Raw genomic sequence first — 20,592 nt, forward strand, 5'->3', positions numbered from 1 at the left:
AAGAAACACGAAAATAATCGATCATTTTGTAACTCGCACGAAGCTGAGAGTTCGACTGTCAGATGCTTTTTGAAATATTGATTTCTCTGCACACGTCTCTGAAATAATCTTGTCTAATGGTAGATGTCCTCGAATTATTGTTTGTGCGTGGTGGAGCAGAGTTCTAAGATCGTTTAGGCTCTCGACTACTTTCATAAATGAACCGATTCCATACCATAAATGGAACATTTTCATAAATGAAACCGGTTCCGAAAAACAAAAAGAATAGAGTACTCCTTGAAGCGAACAAAAGTTTACTTGAAGGAGTACTTCATTTTTCGTGTCTGTGGTACTGCATTTGTCATTCCCCTGTTCGGTTTTTAGTTGGCCCGTCTTGTTTTAATACTCTTTTGCATTTTTGGATAGAAGTAACTGATAAGGTTTAACAATATTCATTTAACGGTTCTCCTATGAATTGGGATTGAAAATGAAACTCGTTTGCATTTAACATGTGGTTAGCAGTTCTTCCAAAAGAAGTAGACCTTCAAATGGGTTCATTGGGATCGTTTAGTGTTTGTGCAGCGGAAACACAGGCCATGAGGTGTCAGTATAGTTTTTGGGAAAAAGAAGATTTCTCAGCTACTGACCATGCGTCGACTTGGCTAATATGGCCCCACGAAAGCTCTTCCCGTTGATAGAGGTTCGAACACCACTCTGAATCTTAATCTTTACTCGAGGAATCCAATATGAGGTATTCTGAGAGGGAACTCTTTAAAATTGTATTCAACTAAACTGTGCGTCGATAATTACACGAAAGTGATTAGGCCTGGTGGCTGATACTAATCTTAGATGAATTCAAACGTAATTAGAAGCTTACCAGATATTGCACTTTCCTCCTCTTTTTGAGTTCGCTCGATGGTTCATTCGACATCGGAACTTTGATGGCGGCTGAGCAGGCGATCTTCATTCGTAGGAAACTTGTTAACAGGGCGGTTTATTCCCGCTGAGGGGACAGACTAACGAGGTGCAAGAAGTCTGAAAGAGCGCGGGATTAAGTCAGTTCCTGGAAGATAACAGCATCCTGTTGTGTTGATAGGACATTCTGTCTTTGCGATTATCACCGAGACCCATTGAACGTGCTTTCGTTATCTCGCGGGTCTATAATTAAGAGGCTGTATCGTGACCGCCCCCTCTGTCATCAGTTGTTATAACAGAGCGGACGAAAGTCCTCTTCTCGGCTACTGACCATGCGTCGAAGATTACGAGTGGTGCCTCGTGAGTGAAAGGAGAGCAGTCCATGCACGCTTCGGGAGCGAAGTGCAATAAGTGCGTTTTATTATCGCCAAAGGTCGTAAACGTTACACACTTATTGGAGGAAGCCGTCGGGCCCGGGGACAGTTGCATCAGCTCGTGGAACCGAACAAATGGCCATTATTTTTGTACTTCTGAGAAAGCGGGGTGGCGTAGCGCGTTATGGAGGGAAAGGGTCTCGTTCCACGGGCACGCTTATACGATTATGTCTTCGTTTTCATTCATCCCTTTCACTCTTAGGAGCGAACTTTCTTCATATTTATTTTTCTTAAACGACCACAGAATGCAAGCAATTTATAGACTCAATGCGCTGACACGCACTTTCAGTTGGATCTAATAAAAAAACAAGCAAACATTAGAAGCGAGTTAATTAATCCACTTAGAACCATCCCAGGGCCCAACAGAATATACTTTGAAAATGTGGCAGCAGTCCCCATTTTTCTTGTCGATTAATTCGGAACATACTTTCATTTATGCCGATTTTTGTCCGGGGGTGGTGAAATCGAAACCGCACCTGAAATTTTCCCAAAGACCAACAGGAGAACATCAGTTCAAATTTGGTTTCGATCCGACTTTTGGTTCTGGAGTAATACGCGAAATATACTTTTATTTACAAGGATAGATTTCTGTGGTTAGGGCTGGAAGGCTATACTTGATCTTACAAACTTTCCAGGGACCATTTTTTTTATTGTGATGTACTCAGTCAAAGAAACGTTAAACACTGGTGGGGTGTTCCACCGAGACTACAGGCTGTTATAAAGGTTTCGGTTGTTTTGTAAATAAAGGTTATTTGTAGAAGTGGAGGTGTCCGCATATTAATGGCAGAGAAGTGTTGTAAAGTGTAAAAGCACTTATACTTTACTTATACTTACACTTATGCTAAGCACTTATCGTCTTCACCATGTCCGTTCGCCCGTCCGCGTGTAACAACTCCCAGTGAGTGGATTTTCACTGCCTATTACTAAAGTGTATGATTTATAGTAACAAGCAGTGTATAAAGTATAGTTTATATACTTTACTGCAGAAACAGTGCAAAAAGTTTAATAAAAAGATCTAAATGTAAATATTTACATAAATGACAAAGCAAGTTCTTATTGTTATTACTTCCTTAGCCAGTAAGAAATGTACTCATTGAGGTCTACGTTATAGGATTAACAGCGAAAAAAAATGAAGGAAATGGAGATGAATTACCGAATGATTCATTTTACATTGAGAAGATGATGTACTCCATTCATGAAGAGTCCACGAAATAGGTCGAAGCTGCCGCTATGATGTACAAAGATTAATTAATCTCGCGCAAGTCGGTGTTGTTGTACACAGTCGAACGGCGCCTTGTTATTCACTTGGGATTAGGAAAATTGACTGTTTGGCAATATCTGGTTGTGTAACCCAGTCCTCGGGTCTCCAGTGGACTATTACGAAATAACTTCTTACGTTACAATCCCCACAGGGACCAATTTGAACAATTCAGTAAGCTGAAATGCATCTTACGCCATAGATATTGCGTTGTAAAAGAATGACCTTCCATTGCTACCTCAGTAGCTCACGAAGTCGGAATGTTTACTGAATAGCAAACACACCTCGGGTAGTTCGTGGGGAATGCTGCAAACAGCTATTTTTAGTTCAGATCATCAGCAATAAGAATGAAATTTCGAAAGACCAGCCGGGATGGAATCCTAGTCTTTTCCAACTACATCAATATGCTTTTGGAAAAGAACTGCTAATTTTGGAACGATTGTGTATCTTTCATAACTTAACAGAGGTATAACAAGAATTTAACTCGATGAGAACAGGACTCAGTCCCTTCTGCTTGCTCTGTGGAAGATGGGGAGTACCATTCTTTTAAAAATCAAAGATTAAGATTCTAAAGCGTATACTGAATTGTCGTGTAAATTTAAATCTGCGAGACTTCTATATGCCAAGATAATTTTTTGAATTTAATCTCTCTAAATGTCGAGATTTAACTTATAGTATTCATGAGCCCATTTCAGTCCATTCTGAAATTAATCCCAGTGTATAAACTGCGGAGGAATAAACGTGTTGGATATTTTATCTGGGATCCTCAAAATTTATAAATCTGCCCCTGTTTGCGCATGACCTTGTCACCTGGTCTGAGCAGCAAGTGATAAGTTGCGACTGCACTGCGAAGGAAACAACCCAAACTGTTGGAATGTCGCCATTTACCTTCAAGGTTATATCAGCATAACTTGTACAGAATTATAGTTCCAACTCCTTTATATCTTCACCAGTTGCCGCAGACTCGGAATTTGGAAGGTGCTGACACATCTTCTTCCTTCCCTGGACCTATTCCCATGCGACTACCTTCTGGTAGCTCCAATTAACGAGCCATTTCAGGGACGCCATTTTCACCACACAGATTACAAAGCAGATGACCAGTCGCACCTTCGTAAGTGCATCTGTCTCCAGCTCAAGGTAATCATCTTCAAATGAGGACAGATGCAGATTGTTGTGGTATATGTACGCTGCCATTTACTAATAATCTGGACACCCCTCCATCGATAGTTAGTTTTACCATAGCATCACGTGTTAGAAACAAATATGTGTTCTTGTTTCTAACACGTGGCCTACGTTGTGGCAGGTCCATACCTGCATCAGCAGCACAATGATCCATGGCATTCTGCTCGCATTTTGATGGACTGATTTGTGGACAATTGCGTCGGAAAGTTGGACTGGCCAGAGAACTAAAATTACATCGTCGAGTGCGTGTAAGGAGAGTCTTCCACCCCAAAAAAAAGAAGTGTTGAACTGGTCGCCGCTTTGAAAGCTCAATGGCGGAAAATATCGAGGATGTTTGCAATAAAACCAACCAGAATATAATGCCCATGATGTTGTCCGAAAAGTTATTTTAAAGAATTCACAACCGAATTCAAGTTCCTTAAAGGTCCATTTATCATTGCGGTCACGTTGCTGGTTTTTGCTGTACCACCAGGTGAGCTGGAAAAGCATTTGCTCCGCAGTATGTTGTTTTGAAAGATGAACTCGTATTTCTTCTTATTTCTTTTTAATGCAAATAATGCCGATATTTGTTGTGGATTGACTGACGAGGAAAGTTGGATTTCCAGCAACTCCAATACACGAGACTTGTTAGACCACCTGTAGTTCAGCATGAACGATATCGGTTCCTTTATGATGCGCTGCGATCGATAAATGTTCTGTCGCGGATCCATAATCTTCACCCATTTCGAACTGCGTGTATTGACTTTTCAACAAGGCAGAGGTACATTTTTTTTCTGCAAGATGGTGTTCCACTTCTGGGAATGATAAAAATGCGTATACTTCTTACATGCAGTCCTTAAGCAGTTTTCCTTATTAGAGTCGCTTATTTGAAAACTTATTCTCATTGTATACAGCGACTTGTGTAAAAGAAATGAATTTCTTCGCTTAGTTTAAAACATCTGAACCGGCTATCCCGATGTGCACCGCGTACCGAATGAACACTGCCCCACCAAAATATTGGAGAATGTACCTCAGGGGATAGTGGTTCCTGCCATCCGTTTTTAGCCTTCTGGTGATTGCGTGCAGTTATCTTCTGATATTTGCGTACCCGGGTACCAAATCTAGTTTGGCAACAAGCATCTGGTTTCGGCAATGAGATATCTTCTTCCTTTTTCTGCTGGACTTGTTCTTGTCGATGTTTCTTTTCCACAATACCCACTGATTGAAGACAAACATTTCTGCATCGACGGATGGATGAACTGCGCTGCTGCATACCATAACGATTTGCTCTCTGCACAATCACCTACGATTGTGTCCCTCTTGGGGTCATCGCTGTCCTTTCCATGGTACGTGAGTTTCCAAGGCGCCCTTGCACCACGTGAAGAACGGCACGGACTACTGAATTTGCATAACGGGGCATTGAATATGAGAACTGGATTTCTAATAAGTTGCGAGGGCAGTGTGTACATGCAGCGAATCTTTTCGAGAAATAATTGGTAGAGCAGTTGAGATATAATGTGTCCCAATTATGTTTGTACTTTAAACTTGGCACCCGAAACAATTTAGAAATTCAGATTTAAGAAATATTGTGGGGAATCGGATGGAATAGGCTTTGACTTCGAAATCCATTAGTTGAATACCACTGGCTTCTGAAGGAGCCCAATATTCTCTTTGTATGCGACGTTTAAATTATGAAAAATTCAATCATTTTAGATATTCGATTATTTCTGGAGTAATTTAAAGAGTCGTGCCAACAGTTCAACTGTAATGGAAAGCGCTGTGCCACAGAATGAAGAGATATTTTGAAGCGAAGAATGCGAGTTAAAAGTCTCTGGCAGAGAAATTAAACCGTAAATGATTTCAAAAAGATTTTGGGGGAGGGGAAATAAAGTCCAATAACGGACTTACCACGCGTGGAATAAAGGTAATAAATTATAAGGGTGGCTATAGTTTTTCTGGGCAAGGAATGCGAGTCGTTTGATTTTTAATATACTGAATATATATTAAAAATCAAAGGGTCCTGAATGTCGGATGGCATATTATGAATGGAGTTCGGGTGGAGAACAAATGGAGAAAGAAATTGAATAAAATATTTCGTTTTAATTTAGCATCACATTTTAAAAGAAAAACATTTTCCTTCTCGCAATTGTACTTGTGTCATTAATATCTAAGATTCTAGGACCGGCTATTCGAAAATGCAATCTTGTTTGTTCAAATGAATTCACGGTTTGTTCATTATTCATTTGCAAGATTCGCTTTTTGAGGTTTGGGAGGATACAGCAGGAATTTATTGGCACGGAGATGCTCGGATAATCTCAGAATTAGAAAAGGTGGAGGTCCTGTTTTTTATGTATGATACGCTGCTGAAGCCTGTTTCAATATTATGGATGAGTTGAAGGTTGGCAGGACAGAAGACTAATACTTTTATTTTATTTTTTTAATGTAAACCCCAAACACGGAAGGTGTTAGCTCCTAAAGTACTATTTTGTGCATGGGTTGAAGGTTGAGAAGCTGGCGATATTCGTTGATTTGAATTTCTGTAGGTTGTAATTTTCAGGAAATATCTGTGAATGGAGGTTGTTCTAGAAAACAGAAGTTGAACGAATAAATGAGGAAGAAGAAAAGTTGGTTCCGTGAGTTTGAAGTTGGACAGTAAATGGATGTTGACTGTTTGGAAAAGATAGTTTTGGAAAACAGGTTTGGAAAAGACAGAGGGGGGGACAATTATAGGAGTCAGTTCAAAAGAACAATGCCCATAAAAGTATCTATAGAAAAGGCACGTAGCACGAATAAAACGCGGGAGACTTTGTAAGAGAAGAATCATTAATTAACCTAATTGCACTCTTTTGAATGGGTCTAGGAGCAGGAGAAAGGGAAGAACGTCTGGGGCAGTGCCCCCAAATGTCCTTTGGGGGCATGGCCCCAGATGTGGGAACAATATTCCACGATATTTGCGATTTGTACAGGATGAACAGCTGTTTGGAAGAAAAGTAACGCCGAGAGCGAAAGAGAAAACAAAGTTTTTTAGATTCAGAGGAAGCAATATTTGTGATGTGCTTGTGCCAAGAGAGATTAGAAGTCAGGGTGGTTCCCGTTAGAGATATGTGATCTTGTCTAGAAATCTTAGAGTCATCGAAGATAAGCATAGGAATGGAGGAATCCATTTTCGATATAAGACATGATTGAGTGTTAGAAGGATTTAAATAGAGTTATCTGGAGATCGGCATTTAAGGAATTAGTGGTGTATATTATTGACACGAAACCACGATAGGCTCAAAACTAGTTAATGGGGTTATTTTTTATGAAAGGCTATTGAAACCTATTTCAATATCATGGATGAGTTCAGGATTGGTGTAAGAACAAATTTATTCAACTGAGCTAAACTTGTAGAAAGAGATCAGAAAAGAAGAAAGCAAATAAAAAAAAGTTATTGATAAAAATCAGGAGAAACTTAGTTTACCCAGAGGCCAGAAAGAAAACCAGATGAATTTTCTCTCTTTCTCTATCTCTACTCCCAATTACCGGACCTTCCTTAAATTTGTCCATGGCAAGTTTCATTAAAATCGTAAAAATAGAATCCCACAGCTGTTTTTTGTACACGCAGAAAGGCTCCTCATTTTAGATAACCGGTCCTGCACGATGCATCTTAATTATTTCTTTTATCAGTAGAAGACTTGAACCTTATTTGAAACTTCAAATTTGTCCTTGAACACACTTAAGTGATCACCATTCCCTCACGCATAACTAATGACTGTTTTCGCAAACGCATCCTCAGACATTTCCAAGTTTCACGATATCGATTATTAAACTTTTCGACGGGAGTAACATTTGGTTTCTTTGCCCGCAGCAAAACAGTTGTCTTCCAAGGGTGCCGTTGTATTCTCACTTTAAATATTCAGCGGTGTAAATTCTTACCAATCAATACAGGCGCGTGTTCCATTCGTTCTCAGAAAAAAAGCTCTTTCTTTCTTTTCATTTAGAAACATTCAAAGCCTTTCGCCGTTTATCGACTACCTAAGCAATCAGTGTTTCAAGAAGTTGCGCTTGTAAGATATACTCCTTCCTTACATGACCGATGAATGATTCTCTACATTCTCCTAGATTGATCCTCTGGTTTGGTTATGTGGCCGGTGCCACTGACTGGAACTGCTTCGAGTTTCAGATTGTAATTCTTCCACTATTCAAATTTATTATGTTTATGTTATGCAATTTATTTTCTATTAGAAACGTAAGTTTTTTTTATTGTTCCTTTTATGGCATGGATCCCTCAGCTTTCTCAAAAAGTTGTCTCGGTATTGCGCAAATCAAGGGATTGAAATTGGTTTTATATAATTTACATGGCTGGAGAAGCCACGTGAATAAATCTGATTGGAAAATGTATCTTCTGAAGTCGAGTGAACAGAATTCTACTTGGTCCACCTGGATTTAGAAAAGAACTTTTGGGCCACCCATGGCTTTCTTACCCATTAAAATTGCATCAAAGGATGATCGCAAACAAACGAAGCACCGTGAAATAAAAGTGAACTTCTGGTAGAGGAGAAAACACGTGAATTGTTTGAAGTTTGAGGATCTTGGTCGCTGGACACTTGTAAGGATCTGGATTCTCTGTTGCGCTTGCGTTCTCGTAAGGGTGAAGCTGGGGATTATTTCACTCGGCTGGCACCTTTTCGTTATATGCGATTTTTGCCTCCTGACGAAGTGTTTTAGTTAATGTACGTACAAGTTAATTTGCGTGATATTGGACAGCATGATCCTTGCATATTTTCCGCTTATTTGAAGCCTGGTAATAAAACTCGTATCTAATATTTTCTTTTATGTTGGTCAAAATGTTTGCATCAAAATGTCCACGTGTTTTTACTTTATGGCCACCTCGTACATATGCTGGATTTACGTGATCAGAAGGGTTGCTGCTTAATGGGTCATTTCACGTTAATTATTCACCCGTCCAATATTACCTGCTCGCACTCTTAGGAGGACAACATTACCGCGCATGCAGCCCGTATCTCTGATGCTGCTCGGTGTTTGCCAGCCGAGTGATTTCGAAGGACATTTAGCCACTGGGGTTGCTCGCTCTTTCATCTCCCATTTTTATCTGTGGGTAGTAATGAAATGTGCGGCCTACAAAGGCAATCCTCGTAGGCTTCCAAAATTGAAGGCAGTCATCGGGAACATCTCGGTGATTGAGTTGGCACGTGTCTTCACAAACAAGATTAAACGCGTTCGTGTGTGTCTGTATTTACAGGCATGTGGGGGTCGTTTTCGACACTCCATTTAATGGAACATTTGTTGTTCGCGATAGGCGCGCGAGAGCTTTCTGATCATCCTATACGTTATCTATATATGGTCCTTCCTGACTTTAACCCACAGCTTTTTCGTATTCACATGTCGGCAGATAATTATTTGGAATTTCCAAATCCATTCCTCTTTTTTTTATTATGCGGTCTTTCATTTCCTATAAACTTTGAAAGTTAATTGGCCATCGCTTAAAGTGGTTGATTTTATGTTGTGATAAATCTTAGGCCAAAATAGATAGGCTGAGCAGTGAAGAGCGATTTTAAATGTTATACATTTTTAAATTGACAAAACATAGTAAATGATAACTTTGAAAAACTTACACTATCTTAAAGGCAACCCCAAAGTAATTTTTGGTGAATCATCCATTACTATCAACGTGAAATGTTGAGTTAAACAACGTTGGCTGAAACGGCGACACCCTCTTAAGATTGGCAGACAGCGAAACCCTCTTTTTCGATGTTTTGTAGAAGAAGAAAACGAGTTGAATTTCTTATATCGGATAACATCTGAAACGAGAGAGTGTGATTGAGTACCCAGTTTTTTCCAGCCTTCTTCCCATCCTAATGGCTTCCTTATGCCTTGGCCATCTTGCTGTCCAGTCAGATTTCTTTTAAGATTCGATGGTTTCCTTTGTCACCGAAAAACATGCGCACTACCTCTCTGGTTATTCAAGAGAGTTTTCCAAATTTTGCGGAATATCAACAGCAAAGAGAAAATAATCGGTTGTATGATGTGACCAAAAAACAACTGATTTGCAATATTTATTCTGTGAAAGACTTGGCTTTCTGTGGTTTAATTTATGATTCCTAATTAATATAATTTGTGGTTTTTATATCTATACTTTTTAATGTTAATAAATACTTCGATTCATTGTTTGTTAATTAAGCAAGAAAAAAATCAAAATCATTGCTGGAAGTGAGGTTTGGTAAACTATCGATCGATGAAGAAATACCATCAGGATTCGTCATTTCAAGTCCCATCTTTGAAGACGGAAAGAACGGTTATTCGTTCACGTGCATGCTTCATTTGAATTTACAAATGGAATCTTCTATTATTTTACAAAGTTTCTCTTCCCCAATTATTTCTGAATATTTTCTAATTTAAGACTTCCTAGGGAAAACCGGCTGCGCAAATATCAAGGTTTACATTCTTTTATATTGGTGGGATGTGGGAATAGCACTCCACGGGCATAAATTGATAAGACATTGTGGAAATGTGCGAAATATATGCTAGTTTAACGAGTGGGACTTCGCGCTGGATGACAGATAGTCATCGGCGAATTTATAAGGGTATTAACAAGTCAAATAAACACGACGGAAACTGGGGAAATAGTTCCCTGGCGGCTGTAATCGATAAAGCTAATTTGGCTTCCCGCGCGTAGAACTACCGCTTGGGAATCTGTTGCTGGAAGGATGAATCCTACGTGGAGCTGTTGAGTTTGATAAGATCACGTCAATAATCAAATATGTTTAATATCTTGGCTGCGTCTTTATTTGTACTACGGACAGAATACTGGGAAAATGGAAAAAAAATATAAATTTTCAGAAATAGAGGCAGCACATAAAGAGAAAGCTGCACGATATATCGAAGCGTTCAGAGAGGGGCTCAAATCCGTTGCGATAAAACGCATATGTTATCTGCTGTTCTAGCAGCCGTAGCCTGAAGCTGCATAGCGGCCGTCTGGTGTCAAGGCAACACGATAAGCAACCACACCTCTTTCAACTTCCACAGCTGTCACTGACGTCTTCGCAGAGACTTTTCTTCTCGACAGCCTTGAAGCCAAAGAAATAGCCATTATCTTTGCTGAGTAAACAGACCTTCTGATAAATCAGGCCTTTCATTAAGGTGCTGCGATAACGCGGTATTTCTGGGCTCGATGTTAAATTCGCAATCCGGTGCGTGCGTGTCCTGTTCCTGTAGCCCGCAGAGGTTCTGGTTTATAATTGCAAATAAGCCTGGTGCAATGCTTTTCCACTCATTTCTTAGGAAATAGGTTTGTTTTTTCGCATAGTCTCCCGCATCTTGTCAACGTGACTGCTAAACAACATCCCACTACAACGGTGCTCTCTGGGGAAATCGATTTTTGGTGTTTCTCCAAAGTTCGAGAAACCTAAATTTTATTTCGTGACTGCGTCCATTATGAACGCTGAATTGGGCGATGTGTGATTTGTTTACCGCGCTGTACCCGTTAAGCAAGGTGAGTGACCGAAGCAGTCGGCTGGGTACCTAGCAGCGATGTCATCAGTGCGGCGATGCAGATGCGTGGCGTGTTTACAAAAGAAGCCTCTCCACGAATATCATTTCGTTTCTGTCGTTCTTGCATCGCTTCTTATGTACGTTGTTTTTCTAACTGTTCATCTGTCCATCAGTTTGATTGGATGTCGTCTTGCCAATCTAATTCCTCTAAAATTCCAATTAATATATTGTGTTGGTCTAAATAAGCAATGCAACCGTGTAGCTGTAGCTACCCTGCATAGCAGATGTGCTTACTGGAATGCTACCTTTACAGGAGTAAACGTTTCCAGATGGCAAATACTTATACTGCAGGGTTTCAATTTTTTTTTTATTCTCTTTTGCAAATTTCTGTCTTAATCGGCACCCTAATGTCATTAAAAATATTAAAAACCCACTATAAAATGAACAGAAGTTTGAGAACTCTGTTTATAAGCACATAGTAGGCATTTGAATTGCTTATAAAGAGATAGAATTCAGTTATAGTCCCTTTGGGCAGTTATAAGACATAGCCCTCATCTAAAATTAATTTAACTGAGGTTAATTTATGGTTTAATTAAGGGTTGCAAAACCAAACGCACACACATTGTCGAGTAAATTTAAGAAAAAAATTATAGAACGTAATTGGGAGGAGACTGCAAAATTAAGTTATTTTTTATGAGAATCGAAATGTCGGATAAGAATGGTGAAGTTAAAATTTTCTATTAATTAATTCGTAAGCAAAATTTAAGCCCCGATATTTTTATGTTTGTCTTCTGATAAAAAGGGATTCAGTTTTATATTTATTATCCATAAAGAAATAAATCCCAAAGCAATTTTAGGACTAAAGCCCCAGGTTGCGAAAGAAGTTAATTTAAAGTTAGTGAAATTACATCGTTTCTTCACGCAGCCAACTACTAAATAGTCAGAATTGGCGTCATTTAAGTACATCTCATATTATGAATACCTTCACAACGAGTTACCATGATATTGCACTATCTCGAATAAATAACACTTCACCATAGGAGAAAGACTACACTCTTATTTAATCTCGGCAGATACCTCCACCCATACGGCACCGTTTCGAGCTTATTGGCTCCTCATCGGTGGTGTTTCTCCTATAGTGAAGTGTTATTTTCACTAACTTATACGTAAGAAATAAATCCCTTATTTTTTATACACGTAACCTCATCATAATCAAGGTATATTGAAAAGTTAGCCAAACAAAATTAAAAATTTCACTGCAGCTATTCTGAGGATTACGAGATCAGATTGGGGTTTAAATTAGAAAACATTAATATTGTATTATAAAGCAGTATTCCTACTTAGTGTGTCATATTCAGAGGGTGTCATATGGTTTGCTGTTAATGTTAAAGTGAAGGGTAAGTTCTTGTCTCTGCAAAGATTGACGATACTAGCTAGGTAGGGTTTGTAGAGCTTTCTATTAACGCACTCCAGGTAACAGCAGGAGTACTGCCCTTGGATTTAAATATAATTTAGAGGTATTATTATAGACTTAAAGGATTGGTAACATCTATTTTAGTAACTGAAAGTAAACCGGTGAATGATATCAAATTAGGAAAAAAAAAAACTAGAAAACAAAGTGGGAAGCCTATCAGAACTTCTTCTCGTGCTACAAATAGTATTTAATTGCGGATATAAATAAATAAATATTAAAACCTTTTCTCCGAAAAGGAATTCAAAACGAAATGCTAAAACGTGTCTTATTTCCATAATATTTTCTACGTTATGCTATTGAACATAATTGGATGCTGAATAATATTTTCAAAGTCCCGAAAAGTATTCTTTAAGCATCAAACACAGAGATGTTTAATTACATCACCATCTTCCATGAAAAATACTTAAGCGAAGTTTGTGTTTGTTTTTCTCTCCGTTATATTTGCTTTGATAATCAGGAAAGTTTACTTTTTATTCAGCTTTCAATTTTATTTCCAAGATTGCAACAGTTCGTAGAGTTAAAATCGCTTTATTCGCGCTGCAAAACGTTACTAAAAATACACTGGAGTTCCTGTTAAGATGTAAATTTGTTTGTGAGTAGTAAATTGGATGAACTGTGCATTATGCTAAGATCCAGCTGATTGTAGGATGAAACAGCGATAGTTAACATCAGCGGAGATTGTAATTAATAAATGCAATCTCTGATTACAATAAAATATCTTAGCATGGCTACTCTGGTTTGGTACATTTACCAAAGAAGGAAGTTTATAGCCAATATTTATGCCCTCTTGACTAGCAGTGGCTATGACAAATGCTCTTCTATGCTGTGCGGAATAGGTTGAGTTAGTCCATCGTAGTTTTTAATTAAAGGTCCACGTAGATGTTTCTCTTTTTGAGGCATCCTACTCTATAGGTAGTACGAGTGCTAGGCGAATGTATTCTAATTTGTTGATAAGCACCACGCCAATCAGGCAATAAAAAAATGCCAGATTTCTCTGATTTCATTGATCACATGTTATAAACAATACTTGGCGCAAGTTTTCAGCTGCTATTTTTGCCAGAACTGTTCGTAGATCCTTTCTTTGAGGGGCTAACCTGGTGACTGGATTGTCTTTATGGAGTATCTTGTTGGATCCGATACCTTGTGTCGGATATGCCATTTTGGACAACGTTGCCTTCATCTATTGGATTCTGCGCGGTAGCACAGTGGTATCGTCATCGTCCTCCCCACACCGGGTGGAAAAGGCCCAGGTTCGAATCCCGTCGATGACGCGAGGAACTTTAATGAACTTTTTTCACTCTGTGGCTGAGTTAGTTGGTCTCAGGCGTAGATAACCTCCCAAGGATTTCCTCCCAAGAAACTGGGGTTTTTTCGTCCAGCAAAACAACAAATCGACAAGAGAAAACACTCAATTTACAGACACAAACACGAATTTATGTAATGAATTACGGATGACCCGAATATAATAATTTGACCTATTGGATCTAACTCTGGCTGGCGGCTGCAGTGTTGAACCTGATTCATGGTGTTGGGTCTGGTGCTCTGGTTAGTTGTTTTTTGTGCTGCTGTTAGGAATACTTCTGGATTTTGGGGTGCTGGACCTGATTTATTGTGTCGGGTCTGGTGCTCTAGTGGTTCTGTTTTCCATGGTGAGCAACTGCTGGATGGTATCTTCATTGGACTTTGATGTTCTAGTGATCGTAGGACAGCAAATGAAGAGATATTCAGATGAACTGTGACTTTTGAAGTTTTGTTCTAGGCTCTGGGGTTTCAACTTGAAATTTGTGATTGTGCCCTCCAGAGAACAGACTAATAGTTTTTTTTAAAGCTGGCTCCCTGGTATAGTGAACCGGGGAGCGGGATTGCTGGCATCCACCAGTATTGCACTACTTTTGGTGGGTGGGAGATTTCATGCGCGAAGTGATAGTAGACCCAGGTCACACAATATACTCTTCCAGGGACGATCTGTAGTGATTCTCTATCACAGGAATTCAAGGTGGAATTGGGTTTATGCATGGGAGCCACCCAGGTTCAAGAACGCATTTATGTGCAGAGTGCATTTAAATATATGTAAATATATAATTTAATGTACATTAAATTATGTACATCAAATTATAAACAAGCGCGCAAATAAAGTAAAAAAGATGTTAATAATTTCTCAATCCAGGCCAATGTACGAACAGTTACGTAAGTTTGCTACTGCGGTTATATATTTAAATATTTCAGCGGCGTTGCGGAGATATCCTAGTAACAGGTTATTTGCACGTTACCATGGTAACGCATCTCCTGGCGAGACGTGTACGTACCACCTCCGCAACAACGGCTCCTCGGTCCGTCAAACCAGATCCTCCTTTATTCGGCCCGTTTGTGCGGCCCAATAAAAAATCTCTTTTTCCACTCAAAAGAACTGCATCTATTTTTGATGGTTTATTTGTTTCCCCGAGTTCGGTCCATCCGATTAAACAAGAGGCACGAAAGGAGCACGCTTTTGGAGAACTACTTTTATTATCTTCTCGATGGCTGCAGAAGTTCGGTTGCCGTGGAGACGGGGGGTCTCACGTTTTACTTCCTGTTTGCTAAAAGAATGCGTAGCGGGTGAACGGTGGCGAAGCCAGAGAGAGAGAAAGAAAGAGATATTTAGTCATTCAAGTGTCAGAGCAGGAAATGTACGGAAGCTTTGACAGACATTTATGCGCGATAAACCTTATCCCATCCTCTGGTGATTTCAAACGAAAGGAATCCTGAAGTAAAACTTTTTTTTTAAATGTGACTTCGCTGATATGTTTTACAACACAGCAGAATTCAAATTCACGTTTTGCTGGTTCATTTCAATTATCTGTAAATTTCTTTCGTTCTAAGGCTGGTTTGTGAGATGAGAAAATATCGTAAATCTATATGCTAGTCCCAACCCTATTTGTAAGGCGTCAACACGTTCTTCCCGTTATCAATGGGATTCTGATCCAGATCTTTCCAAACGGGTGGAAGTCACTTTTATATACACTGAGTGATCATTGAATCATGAACACCTACCTAATACCCTGTTGGGCCACCGTTCGCACCGATAACAGCCGCTCTTCCTAGGCATTGACTCCACTAGATGTCTGAAGACATCCGTAGAGATCTGCAGCCATGCTGCCTGCAAGGCTTTCCACAGTGTCCAAATAGATGACAGGTGCATGTCCATACGCCTCATATCCCGTTCCAAAATATCCCACGGGTGTTCAATTGGATTGAGGTTAGTCGAATTTCGAGGCCAGTTAAGATGGGTGGCAGCTTCACTGTGTTCCTCGAACCACTCATGCACTGTGTGGGCCTGTTGACACAGCGCATCTTCGTCTTGGAAGATCCTGTTTCTGTCTGGAAAAAAATGCGATACTACAGGTGCACACGGTCTCAGAAGACCTCCTAGGAACCCATAATTCGCAGTCTTTTGTTTCCACTTTATTTCCCATTCCAGTGCAGCAAAATTTGTTTTTGTTTTCTTAAACCTGCACCACGGGTGGGTTTTCCCTCCTTCTGGAATGGACCCTCAGAGGATCTTGGCCCAACTTCTGGCAAAACCAGATGGGTCAGTGTCACATTCCAGACGGTTCGTGTTTTGCTGGAACTGGCCCACCTTCCCGTGGTGTGGACGAGTACCCAGAATGATCATCTCTCGAAGAGACATGCTTCTGGGTAGCCAAATGATCAGAACATGCACACCTCTCACACGAACACAATCGCATTTCTGGTCCAATTACAGTTGATTCTGTCCTTCACGGTAATACGAGGCGGAGTTGAACAGACGTTTTAGGTGCCATCCTTACATATACATAAGTCCATGTCCTAAGACTTGCCTGTGGACGTTACCATTGAATTGTTGGTCCATACGTAGCAGGGGTTCTAGTTCTTTCCAGCAAAAGATGCTCCATATTAAGCAACCACAACAACCTGCCTGGAAATCTTTCAGACGGATGTTGGCAGGTCGATTTATTTGTGGATGGGCTTGGTATATGCGTTCCCCGTTAGATGAAAACAGTAAGTCTATTTGGATGATCAATGACAGATTTTATCTTGCAGGCGTAGTGTAATAACAAGTTCTGTCGTCTATGCTGTATTGAAGGTTCATGGGCTTCTGCATAAAGGCTTTATACAGGTGAAGTTCGAAAAGCTCCAAGTGCTGTATGGAGTGCACTGTTGGTGTATGGGGTCTAACCATCTCAGTGCACTTGATTTCGCAGAGTCGTAAACAGCTGCTCCATAGCTAGCTTGGAACCAGTTATTGCTCGATAAAGTTTAAGAAGTGTATATTGATCTGCTCTCCAAGTTACGCTTAATTTTTTAGAAAGAACTGTGGGTATGCTTAATTTTTTAGGCACGAAAGTCTGAGTTGTTTAATGTGCTCAAGGAATGGTAGTTTCTTATCGAAGAGAAGTCCTAAGAATCTTATACTTGGTACTACTGGGATCATATGTACTTCAAGTTTCAGTTCAGGATCAGGGTGTAGGTTTCGTTTTCTACATGCAGTTGTTTGTATGGAAAACCTGAAGCCATTTGTTCGCGTCCATTTGCTTATTTTATTCTGAGAGTGGTAGGAAATGGTGAAATCATCAACATATAAATCTGCATCAACGGTTCTTGGAATGTGCTCGGTTATGGTATTTATTTTAATAGCGAAAAGGGTAGTGCTAAGCACAGACCCCCGAGGCACACCCTCTTCTTGGGTGAAAACCTTTGAAAGGGTTGTCTGTAGCCTAACTAGGAATGTCCTGCGTTGCAAGAAATTTTGGATATATTTAAGATGTTCACGTAATCCAAGGAAATATAAGTTTTGAAGAACTCCATAACGCCATGCCGTTTAAGCTTTTTCTATATCAAAGCAGATCATGACGTGATGTTCTTTTTGGATGAAGGCATTCCATACATTGTTGTCCAATTTTATAAGTCTTAGTGTTGAGCGATTTTTCCTGAAGCTGTGCTGTGCTGTGCTGTGCTGGATCGAAAAGGTTCTTTCTGTTTAACAACCACTTTAAACGAGCATTGATAATTTTTTCCATAACTTTGTCTAGGCAACTTGTTAAAGCAATTGGACGGTGGTTGCGCATAATCCAGTGATCACTGAGTGTATATACTGTAATGTGTGGATGCACAACTTAAATTCTTTAAAACATTTTGCGTTAAACCTACAGATGGAAAAACTTTCGTGTCAAAGAGCGGCAATATGTTTTCGTTTTTGACACGATGATTGTAGAAAGATTACATGATTCCTTTCGCATGTGATGCTGGTTATCACACCTGCCAAGACGGTTGTCTTTCTTTGGAAAATAGATACTTTTTCTAGTGTTCTTCGTATTTCTCTCTGTCAATTAACTTCCATTACATTAACGTTTTTTTTAAACATTCCTAGAAGGCGATAATGTTTTTCTTTTCCGAATTTTAACGTCTTTCTTTCTAAACACGCTGTTAGAAGAATTCCAGTGACATAATTCGGAATGTGCGCTGGCGTGTTATTGCTCTCAGGAAATCTCGGAAGGTTACAAAGCACTCGATGAAAACGGTTTCTTTTTCTGAAGAGGAAAGTTTGAAAAGAAAAAAGATGTTAAGAGGTAATGATTTTTCATTACTGCCAACAGTAATTAAAATAGTAACTCAATTCAGTTTCTGCGCGGCATAGGCAAGGGATTTCATTCCTTTTTTAGGCTCTTATTAAAATATAAGAGATGCGTTTTATTTTGGCAATGGGATTCGCGCTAATGAAATGCTTCTACAATTATCCTCTCTTGTATACATCGGATTCTTTTTAAATTTCTTAATTCGATTTAGGTTAATTCAATTTATATTTTACCGAAACTATCGTGTTTGGAAGCGTAGGTTTAGCTTCCTCAAATTCGTAACATTTAGGATCCTTGGCGTTTTCCGACACCATTGGGGTTTTGCTTCGATAAATGGTGCATATTCAGTTAAGATTTGAACGTGTAAAAATCACGAAACCAACCGCCCTCGCAAACACAGAAGAAAATCACCCATCTACAACGCAGTTTTTATGAAAAATATCGCTGCTATCTGATGATTATCTACATCCCTCCACTCGTGCACCAACTCACCGTTCGGATTCTAGCAAGTTAGCTCATCGATAGACTCTATCCAAAAACCACTCCCACACACCATTAGAACTTGTAGTGGGTTTTATCCCATCTCGTTTGTTCTTTGTCTACTTGAAATCTTCCCATTTAAGGATAAAACCAGCTGGAACTGTACTCACCTGCAAATATGCCGACCTTCCACCAGAAACTGCCTTGCCTAGAACCAGGAACCAATTGTGCGCTCGCTCCAAATTGCACGACCGTGCTAGTAAATGCCCATCGTATGATGACAAAAACAATTAATGAAACCGGCAATCTGTAGAGAAATTCCTCAGGTTGCGACCTTCATCTGACGGTCCACCTATTCAGTTGTTAGCTGAACTTTTTTGCTTTGCATGCAGCTCAACAGTACCATCACTGTTGTTATTGGGAACAATGTCTGAATTCGAGACTTGAGAAATCTTTTAATTTGGAATTAAGGAACTTGGGCTTTTCCACACAATGGCCGAGGTTTTCAGTTTGGGAAGAGTTTCATGGTTTTCTCTCCCTTAAATTTAGACTTTTCATTCTGCACCTCGAACATAAAGTCATTGCAACTAAATATGTGTACCGATATATTCATTCGACCGTGCCTTATCCTGTCATAACGTTATACTCCAGACAGAGAATCACATCATTTCGGTACATCTTTACCTAATTAAAAAAGTCCAGGTTTTTGCGACCTTTTCATGCATCCAACAGTTGATGATCAAAGGATGGCCTTTAAACATGGATTTCTACCAGCGATGCCCTTGTGGATAGCACAGTTGAACTCAGGTGGAAAAGACCGGAGTTCGAATCCCGTCGATGATGAGAAGAATGTTTTGAGCCTCTTTCACAATATGGTCAAGTTTGTTGGTCTCAGGCATGGACAGAAAGATCCATCGAACAGCAAATCGGCCGTAGAATACACGCAACTTATAGGCAATATACGGTGCAATATGGTCGAAGTTGCTAGTGCCACTATAAACTGTGCACACAAACAGCAACTACCAGCGATATAAACACATCATAATTAGTTTAATCCCTCAGCCGTTTCAGAATAAAAAAAACAAAACAAAATCAACCGATTTTGCTTTTTTTTTTATTCTGAAAAGGCTAAATGTTTCTCTACAACCATGAAGCCGTTTACGAGAATTTATTATCCTACTTTACTTTTTCGGTCCACCATTGCAGGATTCTGAGGGGGTGGGGAGAATACTCATCCTTCCAGACAGCATGGAGTAGTTACGATTGCTGTCCTATCTACGACTGGCTAATAAATGACAAAAATTTTAGACACGTTCTCTAGGTACTACAGAACGTACCAAGCCTTGTACTCCAGGATTTGTTGGCCCGGTACACAACGAAAAAAGCTCCGTACCTATTCACTCTTTAAAATTATCATATCCGTTCTCAATTAATCGAATAGATGGCAATGGCTTCTTAACTTTATTCGAAGTACTTCGTAGCTTGCAAAATTGATTAAACAGAAAAAGATACGAGGAACGTTTGAAAAGTTCATACCCCGAGAATGAAGGGTTTATTTAAGGAGTCTGGACATATGTTACTTTTCAACAGTGTCCTCTTTCTAGTCAGCACACTTTTTCCACCGACAATGTAATGCATTGATTCCAGCTGCAAAGAAAATTTTCTTTTTGGCCTCCAGGAATGCATCCATTACAGCAATGACGTCGCTGTCGTTGGGAAAATGGATGCCAGCCATCCCCCCCCTTTTCCCCCTCAGATTAGGAAATAGGTGAAAGTCCGATGGTGTTAGATCTGGGAATATAGAGAACG

General features: G+C 39.6%; 1 protein-coding gene across 2 annotated transcripts in view; it reads right to left on the minus strand.

Moving 5' to 3' along the window:
• Positions 1-20,592, minus strand: part of LOC150077609 (GTP-binding protein Di-Ras2-like) — a 117,693-nt gene that overhangs the window by 70,248 nt on the left and 26,853 nt on the right. Inside the window, exon 1 of one of the 2 annotated variants that reach the window (XM_090385603.1) lies at positions 857-1,116. The exons of the other annotated variant lie outside the window; for it this stretch is intronic. The gene's annotated coding sequence lies outside the window, so the exon portion shown is untranslated. Of the gene's footprint in view, positions 1-856; positions 1,117-20,592 lie in introns of those variants that run through there. 2 annotated transcript variants of the gene reach the window in all.

Source organism: Mastigoproctus giganteus, chromosome 12, assembly GCF_048544385.1.
Source record: "Mastigoproctus giganteus isolate SK-2022 chromosome 12, ASM4854438v1, whole genome shotgun sequence".
Taxonomy (NCBI): Eukaryota; Metazoa; Arthropoda; class Arachnida; order Uropygi; family Thelyphonidae; genus Mastigoproctus; species Mastigoproctus giganteus.